We start from the raw sequence: 13,656 nt of genomic DNA on the forward strand, positions 1-13,656 counted from the left end.
AACTCTATTAGGAGACATGGGGAATAGGTGCTAGATTGCATCTCCAGAAATGACTCTAAGAACATGATAGGATTGATTTACTAAGGGAACAGTTATCTCCATCACAAAGGGGGGAAACAGGGAGCTGCCATTGGAACTGTGGGCTCATAACTTACCTTAGAAGCAGCCCAAGTATGAGGGTGTTGCTACTGCCACACTTGTTGGCTCCACAGTGGAGCTGCTCCTCCTACATTTGCATAGCTAAAATAAATAAATTGAATTTTAAAACTCTGCATCCTGTTAGACCACTAGGTCTATGGACACCAAAGCACTTTCTAGTCATTCTCCTGACCATGCTCAGCTGCAGAAACTGCAGAAGCAATTAGACCTGACTTTGCCTCATCTTCACCTTCCAGATTTCATGTGAGTGAATCTGACTGCCTGCACTTCGATTGCATCCAATTCCCTAGCTGCAACTGTGTCTGCGAATACAGTTTTTAGTTTTCCAGTCTTTATAGTCACACTAAAGGATAAAATGGATGTTAGGTATTGTTCAGTCATTCTGTTGCTCTTAGAAGCACAACTATGACATGGTTTGTAAATCTTTTCATGATCTGGCTCTATCTACCTCTTGACCTTATTTCTCCCCAGGACTTCTTTTCTCTCTTTCAATCTTTCATATGTGCCAACCTTCCACCATGTGGCCTTTGTACATGCCTACCTGATCCTCTTGACCTACTTTATTCTTCTCTTGCCTTTGGCTTTCAACCCCAGTGTGACTTAAATTTGGAATGCTACTCACCTGCTGGTCAGGCATCCTAGCTGTAGGATCTCATAGCATCTTATAGTTTTCCTGTGTTAGTCAGCTTTCCATTAGTGTAACAAAACACCTGAGAAAAATCAACTTATAATGAAGAAAGATTTATTTTGTTCATGGTTTTAAGGGTTCACGGTTGGTTGGCCCCATCATGGCAGAAGCAAATGGTAGAGCACTCTGGTTTACTTGATGGTGGCTGGGAAGCTGACAGAGAGAAGAAGGGGCCAAGGTCCTACTATCCCCTTTAAGGGCACATCCCCAATGACCTAACTTCCTACCACTAGGCCACACCTCCTAAATATCCCACCACCTCCCAGCAGCACCATCTGCTGGTGTCCAAGCTTCAATACATGGATCTTTGTGGGAGCATTTAAAAATTCAAACCATAATATTTCCTTTGTAGACAGTTGCCACATTGCAATGGTATCATTGCTTGTCTGATCACTTCCTTAATAATTGCTCTTCCACTAGGGTGTAGTCCCCTTGAGGTCAGAGACCTTAACTGACTCTGCTCCCCATATTTCAAAAGTATAGAGAAGAAACTCAGTTCCCTTTGGGGAGAAAGACTGAGAGAGAGGGTAGAGGAAGTGTCTTATGCTTTATTTTATCTCTTTCTGATCTCTTTTTACCATGTACATGTATTTTTATTTTAATCTTAAAATGTGTAATAGAATTTTTTTTGAGGATTTTTTTCCACTGGAGTAATCTGGTTTCAGGGCTAGAATTAGAGACATTTTATTTTTATTATTTATTTATTTATTTATTTATTTATTTATTTATTATTTATATATGACAGTGGAATGCATTACCATTCTTATTACACATATAGAGCACATTTTTTTCATATTTCTGGTTGTATACACAGTATATTCACACCAATTTGTGTCTTCATACCTGTACTTTGGATAATAGTGATCATCACATTCTGCCATCATTAATAACCCCATGCTCCCTCCCTTTCCCCCAACCCCTCTGCCCTATCTAGAGTTGTCTATTCCTCACATGCTCCCACTCCCTATCCCACTATGAATCAGCCTCCTTATATCAAAGAAAACATTTAGCATTTAGTTTTTTGGGATTGGCTAACTTCACTTAGCATTATCTTCTCTAATTCCATCCATTTACCTGCAAGTGCCATGATTTTATTCTCTTTTATTACTGACTAATATTCCATTGTGTATAAATGCCACATTTTTTTAATCCATTCATCTACTGAAGGGCATCTAGGTTGCTTCCACAGTTTAGCTATAGTGAATTGTGCTGCTATAAACATTGATGCGGCTGTGTCCCTGTAGTATGCTGTTTTTAAGTCCTTTGGGCATAGACTGAGGAGAGGAATAGCTGGGTCAGATGGTGGTTCCATTCCCAATTTTCCAAGAAATCTTCATACTGCTTTCCATATTGACTGCACCAATTTGCAGTCCCACCAGCAGTGTGTGAGTGTACTTTTCCCCCCACATTCTCGCCAACACTTTTGTTATTGGCATAATAGCTGCCATTCTGACTAGAGTGAGATGAAATCTTACAGTGGTTTTGATTTGCATCTCTCTAATTGCTGGTGATGATGAACATTTTTTCATGTATTTGTTGATTGATTGTACATCATCTTAGAGATGTTTTAAATTCTTAGAAGTTGAATGTCAAAATTTTATATTAATTTCCAGTATACTTATTGGGATTGCCTAAGAGGAGCTTTCAATATAAAATTCTAAAACACATAGAATTTTTATGGGAATAATTCTTTTTTTAAAATATTTTATTAGTTGTTGATGAACCTTTATTTATTTATATGTGGTGTTTAGAATCAAACCCAGTGCCTCACACATGCTAGGCAAGCATTCTACCACTGAGCCACAGCCTCAGCCTGGGGAATCATTCTTATTGAAACAGATACCTTTCTAAAGGTAAATACTTCAAAACGTAAGAATCCCTGTTAGAGAAAATTGTTGATTGATGTATATCCAGTTCACTTATGTAACTCAAAATTCTATTAGTAAAACAATAACAATAACCTTCCACATTAAGTGCTGATATTGTTTTTTCTTTACTATACTTTCTCCTTACTCTGTGGTCAATACATTAAAAATAATTAAAAGCTAAAGTAAAAATAAGTGAATTTAATTACACGTATTCTAACACTTTTCTCTATTAAACCCTTTGAAAAGCAATCTACGCAGACACTAGTACATGCAGGGTGACTCAGGAAGGCAATAATGAAACTGTGTAATGTGCTTAATAATCTTGCAAGTAGAAACACGTGTTCCGTTCTGGTGTGACTAGTCATTAAATCACAATTCCAGGGAACATCAGGGAAGGACTTAGAACTTTCACTCAAATAATAGGATAAAAATTTGGGCACTTCTTTTCCTGAGAAGCATTGTTCATGTCAAAATACCCCTTTGGCCTGAGCCTAGTAGCTTTTGTTAAGAGTTGATAAAATGAAAGGAACGGAGACTATCAGACTTGTCCTCTGAACTGGAATGCCAAAGGCTGTGGAATTAAAACAAAACAAAACAAAATCAACCCAAGAACATTCCAGAACTTTTGTTGAATCTTGAAATTAGGAGAAAACCTGGGGGTCGTTAATCTTGTCAGAAGTCTACCAGTTCAGAAACTTCTTCCATGATATCCCAGCCAGAGACTCTTCTTATGCCCATGGAAACAGGTAATGCTTAAAGAAAACAAGATAGATAATCAGACATTAACGATTAACATTTACGTCCTTTAACAAATTGATCTAAGGGATCATAAAAAATTGGAATTTGGAGGACTGCTTGGGAGCTTTCAATTGAGAATGAGTGCCTCCAAGAATCCAGTGAAATTATATCTTCCTTTTCTGTCCCCATTGTGCTGAATTTCAACATTGCCTGAGTATGTGGACTCTGCAGAAAGACCAAACTTCCACTTTTCCTGCTTCTGTTTATATTTTTTTCTTTATCAAAGTTTCTCCTCAGCTCATTTATCTCATGGCATACGTTTGTTTTAGAAATATAAAACATTCAATATACTAATTAGTGTTAAGTAGCTTTAAGGTAAAAATAAAACAAAGGAGTAAGTGAAACCCTAAAAAACAAAAACAAACAAAATGAAATTTAGGAATGCCTCTAAAATTCATACCAGGTTGGTAAACACACATTCTGAGCTAATGAAATGAACTATTTGGGCATCAGCTTTGATTTCCCCCATCACTATAATCATTACTTCATTTATTTCCTTTTTTTTTTAGTTGTAGGTGGACAGCATGCCTTTATTTTATTTGTTTCATTTTTATGTGGTGCAAAGGATTGAACCCAGTGCCTCACACATGCTAGGCAACGCTCTGCCACTGGGCTCCAGCACCAGCCCTTTGCTTTAATTTCTTAGCAGTGCTATACTTTGTACTTCCCACTGCCCAATTGGGGTCTTTTAGGTTAAGAATTGGAGCAATTGCAACTTGTGAATTTTCCTTCATTTTGCAAAACGAAAAGAGGAGGACTTTGCTCAAGACATAGTTCTTTTTTATACAACTAAAATGAACCAGTCTTATAAGTAAGAAGTAAATTTGAAGATCTAAGTTAATGAATTAGTTATATGTGCTGTCGCTACAATTCTTACCAAGCATCTAGAGAGAGAGAGTCGAGTTTTACCTCCAGGAATCAGGTTGTTGCCATCATCACAGAAAATCAGGCCAGCAGCAAGGGTGTTCTCAGCCATTAAAACAACTGGTTTTGCTGGTGGCAGCTTCTGCTGAATCATCAGTAAAATTTAAACAACATGTGGGTGTAACTTGTAAGAATCAAAACAGGCAGAAACCCAGAGAAAAAATTTGGAAAGTTCTGCTTTCTGGTTGTCGGCAGAGCTATCTGTATTTTTTTTTTTGGGAGCGGGGAGTACCATCAGTCACTGAACCACATCCCCAGCCCTATTTTTTTAAGATATTTATTTTTTAGTTGTAGTTGCACTAAATACCTTTATTTAACTTATTTATTTTTATTGGGTGCTGAGGATCGAACCCAGGGTCCCGCACGTGCCAGGCGAGCACTCTACTGCTGAGCCTCCCCAGCCCTATTTTGTATTTTATTTAGAGACAGGGTCTCACTGAGTTGCTTAGCGCCTCGCTTTTGCTGAGGCTGGCTTTGAACTCGGGATCCTCCTTCTCAGCCTCTGGAGCCACTGGGATCACAGGCGTGTGCCACCGCGCCCAGCTGTAGTTTTTTTTTCAAGTGGTTTAAGAGTTCCAGCAAAACAGAGTAAATCCTTAATTAATTAATTAATTAGTGGTTTAGGGGATTGAACCCAGGGGCGCTGTACCACTGAATTATATTCTCAGCCCTTTTTATTTTATTTTGAGACAGGATCTTGCTAAGTTATCCAGGCTGATTTGCAACCTGTGATCCTCCTGCCTCGGCCTCTAGAGGCAAATACCACCATACCTGGCCCAGAATAAATCCTTTAAAAGGATATGCAGCTATTGCAGTTTAATTAGGAGGTCTGGAAAAGCCAGAAGCTTAGGAAGGGAGTATAGGGACCCAAAGAATAGCCGTGCGTGTGTGTGTGTGTGTGTGTGTGTGTGTAGGAGAAGAAAATTCATAAGAACTCTGAAATGTTTTCTTTTTTCTGCTATTTGAGAAGAATCTGAGGCAACGGTGTCACATGAACTTAAAAACAGAAAACAAAACTGGTGAAAGACACCTCAACATCAGAGGGTGTGACAGGGAATTAGAAAGAAGCTTTCTTTTTAGGCTTCTGATGCATGACCTCATTTTGCCTGGGGCGACTCAAGTATGTCCATTTAATCAGAGAGCACAGGGAGCACATCCACTGACATGGCTGTTATTAAATCTGGAATTGTGAAAACATAGCCACATCCTCACTGGGAGTATGGAAAAGCTGAAGCCAGCAGGCCCTTGCTTAGCTGAATCTTGCGTAGTCTGCTTAGTCTCTGGATTCCGTCCCTGCAATAGCAAGACTCTGCGCTGCTTTTAGAGGCCAACCCTGTACCAGATACTCTGCTAAGCCATCAGACTCACGGTGGCATAAAATCTCCTTGACAGTTCAGTGAAGCAGATACGATCTCCACCCCCGTTTTTACATGTGGAAACTGGGTCACAGACAAGTTAAATGACTTGGCAGAGACCACACAGTAAATGGAAAGCAGAGTTGGACACAGCTCTCTCTGACCCCATACCCAGGCCCTTGACTGTTCAGGGATGCCTGGAAAAACAGAGATGTTTGCTGGCTGTGAGCTGCAGGAAGACATCCTTCGCCTGTCGTTTCCTTCCCATACTACTTAGTAGCATTTCCTTGCTAAGTGTGACAGTTAATTTTTGTGTGTCCACTTGACTGGGCTAAGGGATGTCCCGATGGCTGATGAAACACCATTTCTGAATGTGTTTGGGAGGGTCTTTCCAGAAGATATTAACATTTGGGTCAGTAAATTAAATAAAGAAGATCCACCCCACAAACGTAGGCAGACATTATCCAATCCACTGAGGATCTGAATTGAACCAAAGGGTAGAAGAAAGACAAGATCTCTCTCTCCTTGATCTGAGTCATCCATCTCCTGTCCTCAGACATCAGAGTGCCTGGTTTTGGGGGCTTCAGACCCAGACTGAATTACATCATCAGTGTTTTCTGACAGCAGAAGATTGTGGGGCTTTTTGGTTTTCATAATTTGTGAGCCAATTTCCATAATAAATATCTATACACAACCATATAATAATTTGGCCAGAGGTGTGTGTGTGTGTGTGTGTATGTGTGTGTGTGTGTGTGTGTGTCCACGTCCTGTTGGTTCTGTTTCTCTGGAGAACCATAAATAACACTCTGACCATGGCTCCTACATCGGCAATAGCAGCAGCAGCAGCAGCAGGAGCAGTGGTAGCAATGTCTCCTGGGAGCTTCCGTAGACATGCAGAAGCTGAGATACCACCCTGGACCTGCAGAACCAGAATCTTCTCTTCCAAGCTTTAAAAGCACTGATCACCTTCTTCACTGGTACATTTATTACAGATTTTTAATAATGTGCTTTAATAATGTGCCTGTGATTGATAGCAACTCTGAGAAATCATTCTTGTGTCTGTCATCAAATGCTTGGTTTTCAGAGGAATAGTCTTCTTTACCAGACCTTTGCTACACCAGAAATTCCCATTAAAAGAGTAGGGGAGCCAGGCTCAATGGCAGGTACTGTAGTCCTGGCTATGTGTGGGAGGCTGAGGCAGAAGGATCACTTAAACCCAGGAGTTCAAGGCCAGTCTGGGCAACACAGTAAAACCCCAGCTCAAAACAACAGCAACCGAGACAAAAAGTAGGGAGAAGAAGTAAGGAAGCGTTTTAAAAGGTTTTGCTGAGTAGGGTTCAGGGAGCTGAGTAGTACAAGGTAATGCTAAATATTAACACCTAAGAAGATTAGCCCAGATTGTGGGTGGAGGATTCTCATTGGGTTAAAGGTCACTTACTCACAAATCTCTTTATTTCCCGGGAGCCTCAAACAGTCTGTGAGGAGGGGCCTAATAGTGGAAGGGACCGGGCAGGAGGCCAGGAAGAAGGGCACAGTTCTGAGGACCTCTTATGGGGTGTGAGCTCTGTTTCTTCTGCCTTAAGAGGTAACCAGTTATGGGAACTAGGCTTTGGGAGGTTTCTAGAGAGTGTCAAAGTCAAACAAGAAATGTACACAGGCGTCTCCAACAAAGGAACTTTTCTTTGGGAACAAAGACTAGGATTGCAATCCAGGACACACAAGGACAGGCCAGGGTGACCTCTGGGATACAGGGAGAGCAAAGGAGAGGTTGAGGGCTTTATCGTGGCAGAGAAGTCTGCACAAGTTGTTGGGAATGAAAGCTCAACTAGCACTTTTGTTGCTTGAGGGATCTGGCAAGCCCTGACTGGTGTCATAACAATTCAAAGTGAGTCTTGAGGTCAGAGTTGGCAGTTCTGTCATCAGTTCCTAAGTAAAAACAGTCTTTTTAAAAAATTTGTTCTTTTTAGGTATACAAGACAGTAGAGTATATTTTCACTTATGATACATACATGGAGTATAACTTATCCTAATTAGGATCCCAGTCTTAAAAGAGTCTTAAGATAGGGCAGGCTGTTTTGGGGGGTTGGTTCTGTGAGAGAGTTCCTGGAGCAGGCATTGGAGACCTGAGTATTTACTCTTCTTTCCCACGGTCCCTTGACCCCACTCAAGTGGGCTGTGACAGGTCCAAGTTCATTCTGTTTTTGTTTTAATTTCTTAGTTGTAGGTGGACACAATACCTTTATTTATTTTTATGTGGTGCTGAGAATCGAACCCAGTGCCTCCCACATGCTGGGCAAGTGCCTTACCACTGAGCTACATCCCTAGCCCCCACCCCCCTGTCCATTTTGTACAAAGAATTTTCACAAGGGGAAGTCAGTGAACATGGGGAGAGTTTCTTGAAGCTCCAAGTTTTTGGAGAGAATAAAAAGTTACTATGCCATGAGAGGTAAGAAGAGAAAGAGTAAACTTAAAATCAAGCCCAGAGGTTGGTAAAGTGAAAAAAAAAAAAAAAAAGCCAAGATGGAGGGGGGTGGGAGAAGAAATTCTGCATGCCCACAACCATACAACAGAATCAACAATATCAATTTTTTTTTCCATTGGGATTGCATTTTTTTTTGTATTTTCCTTCAGATTTAAATACCTTTGGGACTTAAAATCAGCTACAGGGATGCAGCCACATCAGTGTTTATAGCACCTCAATTCACAATAGCTAAACTGTGGAACCAACCTAGATGCCCTTCAACATGGATAAAGATAATGTGGCACATATAACAATGGAATATTACTCAGCCTTAAAGAAGAATTAAATTATGGCATTTGCAGATAAATGGATAGAACTAGAGAAAATCATGGTAAGTGAAATAAGCCAACCCCCCTCCCCCAAATAAAAGCCCAATGTTTTCTCTGATCAGCGGACGCTGTTCCATAGTGGGGCTGGGGGATAGGGAAGAATGAAGGAACTTTGGTTTGTGTAGAGGTAGTGAGGGGAAGGGTTGGGTTATGGGATGGGAAGGATGGTAGAAAGAGACAGATATTATTACACTATATACATATAGTGACTCTGAACTTTGTACAGCCAGAGGATTAAGAAGTTGTGCTCCATTTGCATACAATATGTCAAAATGCATTTTACTATAAAATAAATAAATAAATTAAAAATAAATAAATACCTTTGAATCCAACTTTTGGTTCCTTGGAAGTCTAAATTCACATTCCCCCCCATCCCCCCCCAAAAAAGGACTGAGGATGTAGCTAAATAGTAGAATGTTTGTTTAGCATGTATGAGGCCCTGGGTTTGATCCCAAATACTGTAAAAAAAAAAATACAATAATGAAATAAATAAAGACCTCGTGAAGATTTCTTCAGGTTTCCAGGAGCTTACTTCTCTTAGGTTTACAGTTTACATGTCTTTCTAGTGTTTGAGTCCTTTCTATGAAATTCCATGCAGTAGTGGTGCCAGTACAATTTACAATTCAAAACACAGAATGATCCTACCTGGGAGGAATTACATCCTGCTAATTTTACAGATAAGCAAGGAAATAATGGTTCAGAGAAGTTAAGAAATTAGGCCAAGGCCAGATAGTCAGTAAACCAAGAAGAGAGGATTTGAATTCACTTCTGCCTGACGCAAGGGAGGTTTGTTACAATGGTGGCTCCCAGTGACCTGCCCCTATTGGTGCTGATGCCCTATGTTCCTACTCCTGAATCTAGTCTATCCCTGCGACTTTCAAGAAATGCCCTTGAGTTCCAAGTCTAACTGGGAGCCCAGAGCTGCTTTGCGTGTGGGTTTTGTTTTTTGTGGTGCTGAAGATTGAACTCAGGGCCTTGCACATACTAGGCAAGTGCTCTGTCAGTGAGCTACATCCCTAGCCCTTCCAGAGCTGCTTTGCAAGAAGGCGGACTATTCCACCAGAAGGATCTCACAGGGAGATACCACACAGAGACCTGGCTTCTGATTGACAACTTAGGCTGAAGTCCAAGACACATGACCCCTATTGTAATCAGTCTTACCCTTTGCAGTCATTCTAAAGCATCAAATATGTTGGACATTATACTCCATCACTTAGAAGGGAGATTCGGGACCTGTACCCTGTTCACATTTCTGCCCATGGAATTGTTGAAAATAATAAATGGATGGTTTTAGTTTTAAACCATCAAGTTTTGGTGAAGCAGTAATAGCTATAAGCAACAACAACAACAACAAATCCCACACGCTATTGTTCTGTGACTGAGGAAAAAGAATAAATGATGAGTTCATAAAGTCCCTGAACAGGGGAGAAAGAAAGTGGGGGTCAGAGTGGGTTAAAGAGGATTGTTTGGGGTGGACTATAAGGGTAGAGAGAGGAAAAGAAAAAGGAGTAAGTATACAGACCTCTAAGTAGGGTAGACAGGAAATGACAGAATTTTAAACCTTAGGCAAACACTTTTTGCCAGGTAGCATTTCTAGCCCAGAGCAAATCTTTACAATATAATTAATACAAAGAAGTGGAAAAGGAAAGATAGAAAGTAGTCTGTTTTAAATAATTTGAACAAGAAGGTAAAAGACTAAGATGTTTCCAATGGCAATCTCTAGGTGGTGGTGTTACAAATAATGTTTTGTTAGTTTTGTATTCTCTTCCAGTTTTCCTATATTTCCTATAACGAGTTTTTTTTTGTTTTTTGTTTTTTCTTGTACTGGGGATTGAACTCAGGGACGCCCAACCACTGAGCCACATCTCCTGCCCTATTTTGTATTTTATTTAGAGACAGGGACTGAGTTGCTTAGTGCCTCTATTTTGCTGAGGCTGGCTTTGAACTCATGATCCTCCTGCCTCAGCTTCCTGAGCTACTGGGATTACAGGTTTGGCTACCACATCCAGCTCTACAATTAACTTTTTAATTTTTCAAAATTTTAATATTAAAATAAAACTGCATAGAATTTTAAAAGTCTCGGGCTGGGATTGTGGCTCAGCGGTAGAGCGCTTGCCTAGCGCGGGTGGGGCCCTGGTTCGATCCTCAGCACCACATAAAAATAAAGGCATTGTGTTGTGTCCATCTACACCTAAAAAATAAATATTAAAAAAAAGAGTTTAAAAAAAAGAAACTTAAAAAAAAGTCTCATGTGTACAAGTGGCACAGAAAATCTCTAATTCTCTGTCCACCTTTCCTCTCCTCATCTTGTACCCTACAGGTAACCACTTTCAACTATTTCTGGTTTTAGTTCTTTTTTTAGTTAAGTATACATCTCTAAAAATGTGCTTATACTTCCATTACTAGTTTTTAAAAAATATCTTATAGTTGTTAATGGATGTTTTATTTTATTTATTTATATGTAGTGCTGATGATCAAAACCAGGGCCTCACACATGCCAGGCAAGTGCTCTACAACTCCACCCCTCCATTACTTGTTTTATAATCCTGAGGCAGCTATTGATCCTCTGCTACAAAATTCTTATTATTTATTCAAAAATGTGTTTAACACCTACAATGTGCAGGTACTATTCAGGTACTAGTGAAAAGGTAGAGAATAATAAGAGTTCCTGCCATTTTAGAACATATGTTCTAGTAAAGGAAGATGACTGGTGGAAAACAAAGAAATAAATAAGATAATGTCCAATAGTAAAAGGTACTATGAAGAAAACAAAATAGGGTTTAGGACAGAAGGATGGAGTGGATCACCCTAAAATTGGCTGTAACAGCATCTCCCATCTCATGTGCTCATCTAGAATATTGCCACTTGTCCATCAAGAGAAGGAGCTTGGTGGTGGGGATGTAGCTCAGTTGGTAGAGTGCTTGCCTCACATGTATAAGGCCCTGGGTTCGATCCCCAGCACCAAAAGGAGAAAAAGACACAGAGCTTATTTTCCTTACCCTTGTATTTGGGTGGTTTGATGACTTACCTGTAACTAGTAGAACATGGCAGAAGCAATGCTGTATGAACTCCAAGGCCAGGCCATAAAAGGCAACAGAGCTTTCCTTAGTTGCTGGAATATTTGCTCTTGAAACTTTCAGTGGCCACGTAAATGGTCCAGCTGCCCTGAGGCTGCAATGCTGTGGGGAAGCTCAAACTAACACCCAAACAAACCATAGGAGAGGCCCTGAAACTACAAGAAGAGAGAGGTTCCCAGCCAGTCCCCAATGATCCAGCCCCATGCTGTTCCTCCCAGCCACCATCTGACAGCTGTGACCTCAATGGTGAAAAGAAGCCTGCCATATAAGGATCTGGAGATAACATGGTCCAAGCAGAGAAAACTGCAAGTAAAAATGACCTGAGTTAGGAATGAACTTCATACTGGTCATGGTGGTGCACACTTGTAATCTCAGCGATTTGGGAGGCTAAGTCAGAGAATTCAAGTTCACTCTAGTCTGAGCAACTTAGTGAGACCCTGTCACAAAATAAAATAAAAAGGGCTGTGGTAGAGGGGATATAGCTCAGTGGTAGAGTGCTCCTGGGTTTAATCCCCAATACCACCAGGAAAAAAAAAACAAAAACAAAAAGCGAGCTTTACACCAATAGATAAGATAGACAAATACAAGAAAGCCCATAGCAGTTTCATTCATAATAGCCCCAAACAACCCAAATGTTCATCAACAGAAAAATGGATAAACTCTGATATAGTCATACAATGGAAAATCACATTGCAATAAAAAATTAACTAATTATAATGCACCAATAAAAATATGGGAAAAAAAAGAATTTGGGATATTACATTGATAAAAAAAAAAAAAAAGAATGAACTGCTTGACGCAGTGGTGCATACTTGTAATTCCAGCAATTTGAGAGTCTGGGGAAGGAGGATTGCAAGTTCAAGGCCAGCCTGGGTAATTTAGAGAGAATCTGTTAAAAAAATTGCTGAGGATGTAGCTGGGTGATACAGCACCCCTGGGTTCAATTCTGTTCAATGAAAATAAACAACAAAATATTAACTACAAAGATGTGCAGCAATGTAAGTGAATTTCATTATGTTTGGTGAAAGGAGAAAAACATACTAGTATAAACTTTTTAAAAAATTTGCTCCAATGGAATGCATTTCAACTCATTGTATACAAATGGAGCACAGTTTTTCATTTCTCTGGTTGTACATGAGGCAGAATCACACCATTCTGCGGAGAGGGAAGATGGCGGCGAGGGGAGTGCATTGCCCCCGTGTGCTGCTTCACTGTGTGGGAGTATGACAAGTCAGGACGGCTAAAGGCTATCTTGTTAGGAATTTCCAGCAATAGTGGGGTGCTCCAGAACCTGGAAGAAGGATTTCCATCGCACGAGGATTGGCTACGGGGACTCAAACGCGAGAGGTTTGTCACACAGAGGGTAACACTGCTTATTCAGCAAATCGCCCCGCGGCTAGAGTCTGCAGCGCGCACTGGGAAACGAGGAGATAGCGACGCAGGGATACAGCGCTGCAGTTTCTGCCAGCCGTGCAAGCACCGTACTCAGGGCTGAATTCTGGGTTCGAGACGGGGGAAGGAAGCGGTCCATCTCGGTTCTCCACACCGGTCAGACCACAGAGGAGGCCAGCAGCCACCATGTTGGAAAGCTGACGTCACCATCCCTGTTTTCGACTGACCGCAGCTCATTCAGCCATAGAACAGCTAATTTCAGGCTGCCATTCGCCTGCGGCTTGCAGATTGCTAGGGTTCAGTGCCTGGGTGCTTCTTAGAACCTGATCTTATCGGAGCGAACACCGAGCGCGGGGCGGCCGAGTTCCGGCTCCCGGAACCGCCCTGGCCCAGGGCTGCGGAGCCTGCGGAGGCTGCTTCTTGGACCCTGCTCCTATCAGAGCATACACCAAGCACTAAGCAGCCGAATTCCGGCTCCCGGAACTGAGCCTGCGGGGACTGCTTCTTGGAGCATACACTTATAGGAGCTTACACCGAGCACGGAG

At 41.0% G+C, this 13,656-nt stretch overlaps 1 long non-coding RNA gene across 3 annotated transcripts in view; it reads right to left on the minus strand.

Moving 5' to 3' along the window:
• Positions 1-2,352: 2,352 nt before the first annotated feature.
• Positions 2,353-13,656, minus strand: part of LOC125613778 — a 17,265-nt gene continuing 5,961 nt past the window's right edge. For 2 of the 3 annotated variants that reach the window (XR_007344353.1, XR_007344354.1), the window contains exons 2-3: positions 4,391-4,519; positions 2,353-3,467 (exon numbers count right to left, since the gene is read on the minus strand). This is a non-coding gene — a long non-coding RNA (uncharacterized LOC125613778). Of the gene's footprint in view, positions 3,468-4,390; positions 4,520-11,670; positions 11,931-13,656 lie in introns of those variants that run through there. The other variant, XR_007344352.1, reaches the window with a different exon arrangement.

Source organism: Marmota marmota, unplaced genomic scaffold, assembly GCF_001458135.2.
Source record: "Marmota marmota marmota unplaced genomic scaffold, marMar, whole genome shotgun sequence".
Classification (NCBI taxonomy): Eukaryota; Metazoa; Chordata; class Mammalia; order Rodentia; family Sciuridae; genus Marmota; species Marmota marmota.